The following is a 14,623-nucleotide window of genomic DNA, read 5'->3' as shown; positions in this document are numbered from 1 at the left end:
TCGGAACTTGAGTAATTGTTTGCTTTACAGAGAGCAGGCAGTGATGGAGAAGAAAATTAAACAGGGGCTGGATCTTGCCTTTTATGTGAGGTAGCCGAGCCCTAACATATAATTAATGTTATATGGCTGTATCTGTGATTCATGTTCTAAATTGATTGCAGTTAATTTAGTCAATCTTTTCTTTCTTCAACTGAAAAAAAAAGAGGTTTAATCCGTCGCAGTGTTACCGGGAGACAGTTACAAGCACTATGCATGTATAAAATAATGATGGAGCTTTCAATTCTCTTGAAAGAAAATTTAGTTGCTCAATCTGGATCCGTTTCATGGATTTTAAAATTGGCTTTAAATAATATGAAAAAAATAGGTTCTTATATTTTCTTCACCAAGATCATTTTAAATGTGTATGTTAAATCTGAAATTAAATAAAAATATTTAAGGACAGTTAAATTCGTCAAGTAAATTAAATAATCTACCCAAATAGATTTTAAGTCTGGCTACACTTCTACAGTCGGGGGTTGGAAAATCCTCTACCTTGCAAATATAATCCAACACTACGTTATGGTTTAACTTTGCATTTTAATACGTGCGACAATGGCGATTTCTTTTCAATTTGGATTCAGATTCTCTTCAAATATCATTTTTTTAATTAATTTTTTGAAAATCTTGAGATAAGTGGTAATATGATTATTGAATGGCCAAAAATTTTATTGCTTTTGTTTTACAAAACCAATTTCTTAAATTAGAAAAGTAAAAATCAATTTCTTAAATGAGAAAAGTAAAATAATAAACTTCCATGAACAAACCAAATTCTTATTTTTCATTCACTATTACCTTTTTTTTTTTTGCTAATCCACTTTCCTTAGTTTTGTACCTTCATCATCTTCTCCTTTCGAGATTGAGCAATGGCAGCTATGGGCAAGACTTCAACGAATATTTAAAAACTAGAGCCATAGGTAACAAAAGTGATTAAGGAATTGAAATATAAAGCCGTAGGGTAACACAGTTAATTTAGTTTAGTAAAACTTCAATAGACAAACAAGAAAAAGAGAAAGTACATGTGTTTAACATATTGATTGATCAGCAAAAACTCAATTATTGTTTACCTCAGGTTTTACAAGACTTGGGATGTCTATCAACTGAGCTCATCCCGTTTTGGAGTAAAACCCAATATGTATATGAATATATACCATGTAATTAACACCACGAATACATATCCCCAGTCCAGAAGAATAATTGAAATTATATGCTAATAATTGATATCTCCATGAGCCCTTTTACCCTATGTATTTGTACGATGCCCAAATTTACCCTATTTATGTTTTAGGCTCTGGAATTGATGTTATCGGCAAGAGCCCTTTTTTTAATAATTATTGGCAAGAGATTTGATCTAATTAATTTCAAATTCCCTTAATTATTTTCTTTTGAACATAAATAAAAATCTCAAATGATGCTTGCTTTAAAAACAAATAAATAAACCTCAAATTCCCTTAATTATTTTCTCTTAAAAAGCTTGCCTCTGTGAACATTTATCTGAAATGGCTGCAAAAGATCAGTATCTACAGTGATCATACCCTTCTCACTAGAACAGGACCCACTGCATTAACCAGGATGAAATGACTGCAAATTAACGAATTAACATGAATTTAGTATATATTTTAATTAACTCTATGGAATATCGTTTTACTTGGAATTTTCTCATATACGTGCTAATTTGTTTGTAATATATGTGCACGTACGGATGCTGTATGTTTGATGAGTAATGATATAAATAAGTGTATATAAAATTATATGACATGAATAAATTAATTATTTGTATAAAAATATCATAAACCTACATAAGGAAAAAAAAAATATATATATATATATATATATATGTGTGTGTGTGTGTGTGTGTGTGTAATCACCTCTTTCGAAGTAGCTGCAGTAGTTTCCTTTTGCCAAGTATTTAGATGCTCCTTTGAGAACTTCAATTTCAAAGCCTGAACTTTTCCAATTCCGAGTACAATTAATTTGAAGCTTGACTTCTGACTTCTGATTTCTGATTTTCCTTCCTTCTCAGTGCTTGTATAAAAGGATAAGTAGTTTAATTGTTTTAGCTGTAACCAAACACTTTCTCCATTCCTTATTGGAATAACAATTATGTCGAGGTGCCATGGAAGAATAAATGCGGCTGTCTCCACTTTGCTTATTGCCTATATAGTTTTGTCAGTTTGTTCATGCCCCTTGCTTATAGAAGCCAGAATTCAAAATTTCTCGGCCATCCAAGGTGCAAATCAATCTTCACAACTTCAATTAATTTCTTGTAAATATTAATCACCGTTGAATCATTTATATAGTAATTTTATTTATTAATTAGTCTTTGCTTCGAATTTCTAATTATATATGACAGGAAGTTCAGTTCATCAAAGTGAGAAAGAAGGATTAGACCATCAGAGACGAATGAGAGAAGCTCCCAAACAACATTTTTCTCCGGTAGCCAATCTGTGGGTCCACCACGATCTGGCAGGGCCGTCGTTTTATTCAACTATTCGCAATAGAAGGAATAGGTGAAGCTGGAAGCATGAACACCTGCAAAAAAAAAAGCCATAAAAAAATTAGTCCAATAATAAAGATACTGCAGCATAATTTGAATTTCTGAATTTTTACATACCTCTATGAAATGACTTCTATTAACAAATCTAATAGCAATGATTTTATGATAGGAGCGTGATAATGGAATAGATCTAAGTGAAAGGAATGTTAGATTCAGCACATCTGATATATGTAGTAATATTACATTATATTTAAAAGCAATAATATGACCAGTTTCAGGCATGGTCATCCAATACTCTCTCCCTGGGTTATTCTCAAAGTATAAAAGTGAATGAATATAACATATGCACGCTAATTTTTCTAATAAAGTGTAGTATTTAATTTTTCTCCTTCGATATTAATTTTAAATTTTGTTGGTTTTGTTTTAGAATTTTTACGGCGAAGTTGATGCGACTCGATTTTTCTGACATTGTGGGTGAAAGTTGTTAAATGTTACATATTTATAAAATATATCGCATTTGGATTATTTTAAAATTATCACGATATCAAATTGTGACAAATTGAGCACGATTAAAAATTGGGGTAATCAGATTTTATTTCCATCACGGTCCGGTATTAGCTTAATTTGTATTAAGCTTAAGTGCCAAAAAAAAAAAAAAAAGTAGAAGCTGGTTTCTATAAATGGGAAGGGGGAAGCAAATTTCCAAAAGAGGAAAGAGAGAGGGGCACGTGAGAGAGAAGGGGTAAGAGAGAAATTGACCCGTTTAGCCGGGTCCGAGCCGCATCCTTGACCCGGCTCCAGCTGTTGATTCCGGCCACCTCACCGGCCGAGCTTGGTACCGATTTGAAGCTTGAGCGACTCCGGTCGCTGTCATCGTCACCGGAAAGCAGCCAGCACGCCGGCGATCGAAGCTTGAAAGACCGCGGCTCAACCCGTTTTCGGTATCGTCAATCTCATCGGAATTAGGTTGCACCACCGGTTGGGTTCGACTCCTCACGTCACTAGCTTTCATTTCCGACCAACCCCGCCACCTGAAACCTCCGTTTTGGCCGTGAACGACCGCCGGAAAGCTCACGGATTTGGGAGCATGATCCGCCGCCATCACCGCGCGTGTAAGGTCACCGCCGGCACCTTTGGACTCACCGAGGTCTGAACTATCAGACCTAAGCTTCCCGTCGTCGTTGACTAAGTCTGGTCACCGTTGACTGGCAGGGTCAATTCGGTAATTTTACAAGACTTTGGGGTAAAATTGTAATTTGAAGAAATGATGGATAAATTGGTAATTTCATATTAGGGCAGTGAGGTAATTTAAGATTTTGAGGGTAATTCAGTAATTTACGTTATTAAGGACATTTTGGTAATTTTACACTCCAGGGGTAATTTCATAATTTCTTACATTGTGGTTATTTTTATAATCTGAATTGAGGTTAGCTTGGTAATTTAAGATTGCGAGGATAATTGGGTAAGTATTGACGTCGGGGACATTTTGGTAATTTTGGCATGCATGGGTATTTTGGTAATTTGAGGCATACAGGAATAGTTGATTATGAATGAATATTTGTTTCGAGCTCTAATGCGTAATATTAGTTGTATTTCACATTTACGGAAAAATAATTATGTCGTTTACTTGATTACAAGGACCCGCGAACTAGAATCAACTCGTGGACATTGTTGATACCGAGTTTGAACATCGTCATTATGAGTGGAATATACAAAACTAATTTTCATAGTATATTCTGATTTTACCATACAGTACAACATATTTTGATAATAAGTATTTGATGCTTCAATTTAATGATTTTCTAGAAAATTAATTTTTTTTTATCTCCGTGCTGATATTTATTGTTATTAAGAATGAGTTTGATTAATGATTTTATTGTCGTTTTTTAGTAAATGTATGATATTAGAATTCAGTGGATTTGAGATATGTTAAATAAAAAGGAAATGAGATTTCAAATGTGATTATATGTTTATGTACATGTGTATAAAAAGTTGTTTGGAAAATCATTGGATAGTACCTTTCCCCTTCAGATACAGAGATACAAATTATATGAGATGAATATAGTGATACAGATGATATTAGATGAGAGGCCTTTGGTGCCCGTCTAAACACACACAAAGACTTTGGGCCGTGTGTTCGGGCGCTTTTGCCTTTTGGAGGCTTATGCATGCAGCATGATAATCACAGAGATACAGGTGTTGAGATATATGAGATATGAGATGACATTTCCCCGTCTATCCGTTGTAGCTCCGAGGCATGATGGTTCCTTGATTGCTCGTCCGTTGAGGTCCGGGTATGATGAGATTATTCCCCTTGGTACTTGTTTGATGATAGTTTTTAGTATTCAGTATTTGATATTATAAGTGTTATGATTTCATTGATTTTATCCAGATTTCTATAATATAGTTATTTCAGTGCATGATTTGATTTGAATTGAATATGTTTATGTAAGTTCTTATGATATTTTGATGAAATTGATTTGAGAAAGATTAAATCATTTTAAATAAATTTATTTTTAAAAAATTGTTATCCACTCATGGAGCTTACTGATTTTTATACTCACCTCATTTTTATTATATTTTTTCCCCCATAGGAGATTTGCAGGTACATCAGTCAACCCAGCAATGATAGTTAGATTTGAAATTGTGGCCACGTGATGGTGCTAGGAGTTGTAGATTTAATATTTTGATATTTGGGATATTACGAATTGTATTATTTGTTATATTTTGAAATTAAGGATAACTATTGTATTTTAATATTAGAATGATTTGAGTGTTGTTTGGTATGTTGATTTGAGGAAGTTGGTTGTGGAGGTTGATTGAATATTGTATTATTTTTTTGGAGTGTTAATTTCATAAATTGCAGGTTTGGAGATGTTATATTTATAAGGGAGATTTTGTTGAATTTTTTGTAGAATTTTTAGATATCAGAATTATTATTAGTTCGATTAAGCGAGATTAGATAAACTCATTCTGAAAATTCGAGGCAGGTCGTTTCAATGAAGTACGTCCTCTGCTCTACCAGCATATTCAAAGACTCTTTTATAATCATCAAAGTGACTTTGTAACTCAACAACTAGGTCTTTCCTACATGTGCCCAGTTATCCTCCCCAATACCTATTAGGTCAGCCACTGCCCGAAATCCCCAATTACCATCTGCAGCAACATCTCTAACACCACAAATATAAGGCCTCAATCCAAATGAAAATGAATCAATATAAGAAGCATGATTTGGTGCTTTTGTTCGAGAAACACTCATTTTTCGTTGCCATTTTAGTTTTTTTGTAGTTGTACTTGAAGACAAAAAAAAAAGAGGTTTAATCCGTCGCAGTGTAACCGAGAGACAGTTACAAGCACTATGCATGTATAAAATAATGATGGAGCTTTCAATTCTCTTGAAAGAAAATTTAGTTGCTCAATCTGGATCCGTATGATGGATTTTAAAATTGGCCTTAAATAAAATGAAAAAATAGGTTCTTATATTTTCTTCACCAAGATCATTTTAAATGTGTATGTTAAATCTGAAATTAAATAAAAATATTTGAGGACAATTAAATTCGTCAAGTAAATTAAATCTACCCAAATAGATTTTAAGTCTGGCTACAATTCTACAGATGGGGGTTGGAAAATCCTCTACTTTGCAAATATAATTCAACACTACATTATAGTTTAACTTTGCATTTTAATTCTTGCGAAAATGGCGATTTCTTTTCAATTTGGATTCAGATTCTCTTCTAATATCATTTTTTTTTAATTTTTTGAAAATCTTTAGACAAGTGGTAATATGATTATTGAATGGCCAAAAAATTAATTTCTTAAATTAGAAAAGTAAAAATCAATTTCTTAAATGAGAAAAGTAAAATAATAAACTTTCGTGAACAAACCAAATTCTTCTTTTTCATTCACTATTACTTTTTTTTTGCTAATCCACTTTCCTTAGTTTTGTACCTTCATCATCTTCTCCTTTCGAGATTGAGCAATGACAGCTATGGGCAAGACATCAACGAATATTTAAAAACTAGAGCCATAGGTAACAAAAGTGATTAAGGAATTGAAATATAAAGCCGTAGGGTAACACAGTTATTTTTGTTTAGTAAAACTTCAATAGACAAACAAGAAAAAGAGAAAGTACATGTGTTTAACATATTGATTGATCAGCAAAAACACAAATATTGTTTACCTCAGGTTTTACAAGGCTTGGGATGTCTATCAACTGAGCTCATCCCGTTTTGGAGTAAAACCCAACATGTATATGAATATATACCATGTAATTAACACCAAGAATACTTATCTCCAATCCACAAGAATAATTCAAATTATTTGCTGATAATTGATATCTCCATGAGCAATGCATTTGTACAGAAGATCGGAATTATGGGAGGTCCTGGACCCCAAGCCTTGAAAATGAGTAAGTGACCTTTATCCACGTAAACTATATTCTTTAGCCCCTCAGTTTCATAGTTCTCACATATTGCCAGCTGCGTTAATAAAGTTTGTTGTTTCCATATGCCCCCGAATGAAAATTCTGGTTTCACCACACTCAGTCACGAGAACAATGAGCAGATTTGAAAGGGCCATTACTTACTAGTATATAACATGCGTTGATGGAATGAGATTTTTTGTTTCCAGACTACTATAACTTAAAAAAAAAAAAAATTGCGGAGCATATATATTATATGGTAACATTAATAATTGGTTTATTAAATCATGGTGATTGTCATAAAACTGAAATATTTGGTAGTACTTCATGCGTTATTGCATTTAAATGGGGCTGTACCGGGACATTGAAAGAATGAAACAAGTAAGTCAAGAAGGCGAAATATGGAGCTGGTACCGGGACTTGGAATGAATGCAACATGTAAGTCAAGAACGTGCAAGAACTGCCATCTTAGTCTCCTAGACTTATTGTTACATTTTCCATGTAACTGCGTAATCATGATTTCCAAGGAAAAATTTTGTGTAGTTGAAGGGTCCACACAAAATAGTAAGGGGTCGACGGCATTGGCACTGCATTTTAATCTTATTCAATGATATTCAAGGGATCTTGTGTATCACATCATCTGTTATTCCAATAAGTTCATAGGATTATATGTTAACAGATTGCAAAACTGAATTGATTCTCATTGAATAAACAACCGTATAAATACAAAACCAAGAGTGATTGAAGATCCTACAAACTAGGAAGTTTACAACTGAATCCTATATCTGCTAATGATAGCTAAATACATTTGAATATATTTGAATAATACAAATTGATGAGAAAGACTTAAGTCAAGTAACTGATTATCTCTATTATGCCCCCTCAAGATGGAGCTCGGGAAAAAAGTCCAATCTTGTGTTTAAGGTTAAGAAAACGTTGGCGTGGAAGTGGTTTGGTAAGAGCATCTGCTAGCTGATCTTCAGAAGAGACATGAGCGACACGAAGAGCGCCACTTTGAACTTGATCCCGGATAAAATGAAAATCTATGGCAACATGCTTCATGCGGGAATGAAAAATTGGATTTGAACAGAGTTGAGTTGCCCCTATATTATCACAGTAAATGACAGGGCAGTAGGGAAGCGAAATACCAAGATCAGTCAAGAGATAACAAATGAAATTAAGTTCAGCAGCTGTATTTGCAACGGAGCGATACTCTGCCTCAGTGGAGGATCTAGCAACTGTCCGTTGCTTTTTAGAGCTCCAGGAGATGGGACTTTTACCAAGATAAACAACATAAGCATTGGTGGAGCAAAAAGTGTCTTTGTCCCTTGCCCAATCAGTGTCTGAGAATGCATGTAAACTGAGATTAGAGTCTTTGTAAAGTTGCAAACCATCATCAACAGTACCAACAAGATAACGTAGTAGGCGTTTGACAAAGGACCAATGTTCAGTTGTGGGGCAGTGCATATATTGAGATAATTTGTTGACAGCAAAGGCAATGTCAGGTCTGGTTATTAGCAAATACTGAAGGCTCCCCACTACCTGGCGATACTCAGTGGGATCAGAAAGAGAAGAACCGGAGGTGAGCGTGAGAGCGGGGCTTGTTGGTATGGGAGTGAGAACAGTCTTTGCTTCTTGCATCTTGGTTTGAGTGAGAAGATCCATGATATATCTCCTTTGTGAGAGTAACAAGCCATGTTTGTTTGGGATAACTTCCACACCCAGAAAGTAAGTGAGGAAACCAAGATCTTTGATGGAAAATCGCTGAGCAAGAATGGAAATGAAGCGATTAACCGTGGTATCATTGTCTCCTGTGAGAATTAAATCATCAACATAAACAAGAAGATACATGGTGCGGCCATCCGCATGAAAGACAAAGAGTGATGTATCAGCATATGAATTTTGAAAACCAAACTGGAGAATGAAGGTTCTGAGTTCATGATACCACGCCCGAGGGGCTTATTTCAGGCCATAAATTGCTTTGTTGAGTTTGCAGACATAAGAGGGGTTGTCTTTATCAACAAATCCCTGTGGTTGTGACATGTATACATTCTCGAATAGATGTCCTTGAAGAAAGGCATTGTTTACATCAAGTTGCCTTAAGGACCAGCCACGACTGACAGCTATACTGAGAACGATTCAGACAGTAGTCGGTTTTATAACGGGACTGAACGTGCCTTGGTAGTCTATTCCAGGACGTTGGTGGAATCCTTTGGCAACCAATCGGGCCTTGAACCTGTCAATAGAGCCATCAGATTTTCGTTTAGTTCTAAACACCCACTTACAGCCAACCAGATTTTGACTGCTATCTTGTGGAACGAGAGCCCAAGTGACATTCCTCACCAATGCATCATATTCTTCAGACATGGCCTAATGCCATTTATGGTCTTTGAGGGCTTGGGTTAAGGTTGTTGGTTCATGATCATCACCTTTGGTTAATTGAGTGTGAAGATTCATTTTGGTGATAGGTTTACGAATATTGTTTTTGGCTCTAGTAGTCATGGTGTGGGTGGGTTGTGGCTGAGGCTCGGGTGGGCTTATAAGTGGTGCTTGTTGTGGAGAATTGCTGGTATTTGAAGGTTCACGTGTTTGTGGTGGAGAAAATGTGGCGGCCTGGTCTTGTGGTAGTAAAGCTTCACGTGGGGATTGCTGTTGGGCATCAACTGCAGATGACGAATTGAGTGGTGGTATCACAGGCAAGATAGGAACTCGAAGTGGTGATGGAATCCAAGTAGAAATTGAATGTAATGGAGAACAAGAGGCAGGAGCAGAGAGATTAGTGAAGGGAAAGACAGTTTCAACAAATCTGACATGCCTAGAGATATATATTTTGGAAGTGGATGGATCAAGGCAGTAATAGGCACTCTGAGTTAGAGAGTAGCCAAGGAAAACACATTGTTTGGATCGGGTGTCCAGTTTGTTGGTAGTGTATGGTCTTAGCCACGGATAGCATAAACATCCAAAAATTTTGAGTTTTGAGTAATTGGGAGCTGCTGTAAAAAATTTTTCATAAGGAGAAGAAAGGTTCAAGGTGGGTGTTGGCATACGATTTATGAGATAAACCGCTGTGGCTAATGCATAAGTCCAATAACTTAAAGGAAGAGATGCATGAGAGAGTAATGCTAGACCAGTTTCTACAATATGAAGATGTCTACGTTCAGACAATCCATTGTGTTTAGGGGTATGAGGTGGTTTAGTGAGATGAGAGATACCATTTGTTGAAAGAAAATTGGCAAGGGCAATGTATTCACCACCATTGTCGGAATAGAGTGTTTTGATGGGTTTATCAAAGTGTTTTTCAACAATGGCTTTAAATCTAATAAAAATATCCTTGACTTCTGACTTTTGTTTAAGAGGGTAGAACCAAATATATCGGGTGAAATGATCCATAAAAATGACATAATATTTAAATCCATTATTTGATATAATTGGAGATGTCCAAACATCAGAGAAGACAGTTTCAAGGGGTTGAGAAGATATAATGGTGGACTGGGAGAATGACAATTTGTGGCTTTTATTACTCAAACAAGCATTACATGAAAAACTGTTGGAAAATGAAGAAGAAAAATCAAGTTTATTTTTGGAAACAATCTGTTTCAGAATATGGAAAGCTGGGTGTCCTAATCTTTGATGCCACTCGGATAGAGTTGTTTTGATGCTGGAAAAAGCAAGCAAGGGTGGAGATACCGGCCACTCATAAACGCCATCGTTAGTGTTGCCCTTTAGAAGTGTTGCCCCCGTGCGAATGTCCTTTACAAGAAAAGCAGTTGGTAAGAATTCAATGGAGACATTATTTAAGGTGCAGAATTGAGAGATGGAAATGAGATTCTTTTTCATAGCAGGAACACAGAGGACATTGTTCAATTTAAAAGTTTTATGAGTTGTTTGAAGAGAGGAAGAACCGGTATGAGGAATGGAGAGACCCGAGTCATCATCGATCATAATGTCATCGGAGCCATTGTATGGAGCATGCATAGAGAGATTGTGGAGGTCAGCTGTAACATGGTGAGACGCTCCACTGTCCAGGAGCCAAGATGTGTGGCTGGGGTTATTGGATGCATAATGGGCCCTTGGTTGCCATGGGGTGGCAGAGTGAATGGTTGAAGCAGGAGAAGAGCTGTTGGATGTGTTGACTGGGACTAGCCGAAAGGAGGGGCACCTTTTTGCTGTATGTCCTTGTATCCTGCAAATTTGACAATAACCCAAGTATGGCCGATGAAGAGAGTATGCAATTGTAATTTCCATGAGAGGTAGTTGGTGGAGGTGAGTTTTAGAGGGGTTTGGGCAGCAACATTAATGCTGATAAGGCTGTTGTGGGAGTCATTTGTGTTGAGAATGGAGGGGGAAGGGATAGCCATGGTTTGTGATTAAAGAGAAGAGAGATTCGGGAGAGGAATGGAATATGTTACCTCTGATTTTGCTCTGATACCATAACAGATTGCAAAACTGAATTGATTCTCATTGAATAAACAACCGTATAAATACAAAACCAAGAGTGATTGAAGATCTTACAAACTAGGAAGTTTACAACTGAATCCTATATCTGCTAATGACAGCTAAATACATTTGAATATATTTGAATAATACAAACTGATGAGAAAGACTTAAATCAAGTAACTGATTATCTCTCTCTATTATATGTGTCACATCATTTGTGGTTCCAATCAATTGAAGGGATCATAATTGTCATTTTCCTAATTAAAATCGCAGCTATGTATGTAATCAAGGATTTATTACAGCATCTGTGAGAACTGATAAAGAAATATATGATGAATTGGTTTCAGACCATATACGAAAAAGTCCTTCGCATAAAGATTGAAAATAACGTCACCATTTAATGAGGAATTATAGATTACTATATATGGATGTATCAATCTCAACCCTGGCAAAGAGTCCCTCCAGCTGGTCCCGTATGTCTCTGGCACGCTTCATACTGCTGACCTGAATATAATTCTCACGACACCACTCTGTTGAGTAATTACATTCCCTCCAACAATTGTAAACCCTTAGCAAAGCAATGCGATCCCCAACATCTCCCAAGTGGAAGTTCATTCTTGCATTGTCTGCATATATTTGCTTGTCCTTTGGACGATAGAATATTGAATTTCCAACAAAAAGCATTGCAGCAATGGTGATAATCTCATCCGAACACTTGTATTTATCTAAGGAAACTATTGTTTTAGATAGCTTAGGATCAATAGGAAACTCAGCCATCTGCCTGCCAACTCTAGTTAGCTGACCAGCTTTATTTAATGCACCGAGAGCATAAAGCAGCTCAAAGGCTTTGAGTAGTGCCTCCTCTAGTGGCGGGTCTATGAAATCAAAATTTACCAAGACATTTGAGAATAAGGACAACATTTTCCAGATTAGTTCGTTGTATTTCTGGCACAGTATTGTCATCCATATCCTGTGATAATTGTGCAGAGTGTACAACCGAAAGCATTTTCCTGGACCTGTTCTTTCGGAGAGACCTGTACGTTGATTCGCTGAAGCTTTAGAGATGGGGTTTACTAACAATGACTCCATTCCGGTCTTTGGATTATATGATTTCACCTTGGCAAAACGTGGATGAATAACATACTTAATTCCATATATTGTCAATGAAGTTTCAGCAATATTTGTCGCAAGAACAACTTTCCGAGCCCTCTCTGGTGTAGGTTCAAATATTTTTGCTTGAAGCTCAGTTGGTAGGTTTGCATAAATGGGGCAGATAATCAATTCAGCTATTTTGGTTCCCAAGCCCCTCGTCCTCTGCTTCAAAATCTCCTCCGCTCTTTCAATTTCATCCTGACCAGTGAGGAAGACCAGAATATCTCCAGTGGCTCATTTACATGGATCTGTAGCGCGGTGACAATAGCTGCTTCAATATAATCAACTTCAGGCGCTTTCGTATAAAAAAGTTCAACAGGATATCTCCTCCCTGGAATTTTGAAAATTGGTGCTGAACCAAAGTAATCGCTAAACTTCTCTGCATCAAGTGTTGCACTTGAGATAAGCAACTTGAGATCTGGTCGGTAGTTGATTAAATCCTTTAGTAGTCCAAACAAAATATCAGTTGACAAGGTTCTTTCTTGAGCCTCGTCCACTATCAACACTGGCTCATCCACTATCAACACACTGTAGCTCTCTAGACTTGGTTCAATTACAATCTCTCGCAATAGCATACCATCCGTCATGTACTTCAAGACAGTCTTATCTGAAGTGCAATCTTCGAAACGAATGGAATAACCAACCTCATGCCCAAGCTTGACACCCATTTCCTGAGAAACTCGAGCAGCAACACTCATGGCGGCAACCCACCGCGGCTGAGTGCATCAAATCTTTCCCTGCTTGGTGTAACCAGCCTCATAAAGATATTGAGGTATCTGTGTAGTCTTCCCAGAACCTGTTTCTCCAACTATAGCAAGGACCGGATATCCACTAACAGCTTGAAGCAATTCCTCCCAAAATGGAAAGATGGGTAAATTTTTTCTCTCCTCCTGAAGCATCTCTAAGGTTGATTTCACCACGGACTTGTTAGGTAACTCGCTTTCAAACTCATCAAAATTGTCACCATCAAACACAGATTCACTAAAAAAGTCAACAATCTTGTCCTCAATCTCAAACGTACACTGATAATCATCAGATTGCTGCTTTTTATTTTTTGAACCGTATTTCAAGTTTGCCTTTTCCCTTTGTTGTTTCTCCCAGGCATCAAATGGGTTCATTTTGTCCCTATCACTCTCATGACTACAGCACTGCAAACCCTCCTGACCAACCAGGTTTAATATTTTCTTCTCGTAGTCTAAATCACAAAGCTCTGCGCTAATAAGCTCCTGACCTTCAAACAGGTGTTCCTTATCGTTTATACGATCTTTGATTTCCTCCAGTTTCTTTTGCGCCATTTTTGGCAAGTATTTTGTCATGCGCCGCTTGGAAAAAAAAAAAAAAGGAGCCAAACGTGGTTGATTTCAAAAGCAACAGCCAGCTGCCTACTTCACCACTTCTCCACATGCCAACTTCACTCCTTGCTTGCCACATGCATATTTCACCTGCATGCTTCACTCGTGAGTCGATGGCCGTGTACATATAATTTGAAATAATTGAAAGCAGCTCTCATTTGTGCTTCCATTTTCGAAGTGAAAGCAAAACCGAGAGAAGAAAAGAAGAAAAATCGAGAGAAAAGAGAAGATAAAAGAGAAGGAAAAAGAAAAGAAAACAAATAGAAAGAAGCCGAATATAGGAGATGAAGTGGAATTAAGAGGAAATATTACGGAAATTACACCACAAGAAAATACAGTATTGGCTACAAATTCTATTGCAACGAAACTTACTTTATTGCTAAAATTCATATCTTGCAACAAAAATTAGCCTTTATCGCTATAGCTAAACAGATTTTGTTCTTCTTAATGATGTGGAATAGGCAAGAAAATTAGAATATATGGCAACAAAATATTTTCTTGCCCTACGCTATGTTTGGCAACAAAAGTGTTCTTGTTGCCTAACAAGCTTAATGAAGGCAAAATATGTTTCGTTGCTCAAGTTTTTTCACAAGAAACACTTGAATCAGTTGCAACAAATGAAATATTGCAAAAAGTTGTGATTAGCGAGAAAATTTGTTTTGTGCTCTAAGAGTTTTTTGCAACGAGATTAATTTTGTTGCGCAAAGGTTAACAAAAATATTAAATTTT

General features: G+C 36.4%; 1 pseudogene; it reads right to left on the bottom strand.

Annotated features, from left to right (window-relative positions):
• Positions 1-13,990, bottom strand: part of LOC112101005 — a 30,688-nt pseudogene extending 16,698 nt beyond the window's left edge.
• Between the last annotated feature and the right edge of the window lie 633 nt (positions 13,991-14,623).

The sequence above is a fragment of the Citrus clementina genome, unplaced genomic scaffold (assembly GCF_000493195.1).
Source record: "Citrus clementina cultivar Clemenules unplaced genomic scaffold, Citrus_clementina_v1.0 scaffold_2, whole genome shotgun sequence".
Classification (NCBI taxonomy): domain Eukaryota; kingdom Viridiplantae; phylum Streptophyta; class Magnoliopsida; order Sapindales; family Rutaceae; genus Citrus; species Citrus x clementina.
This window is presented reverse-complemented; position numbering and strand designations above follow the sequence as displayed.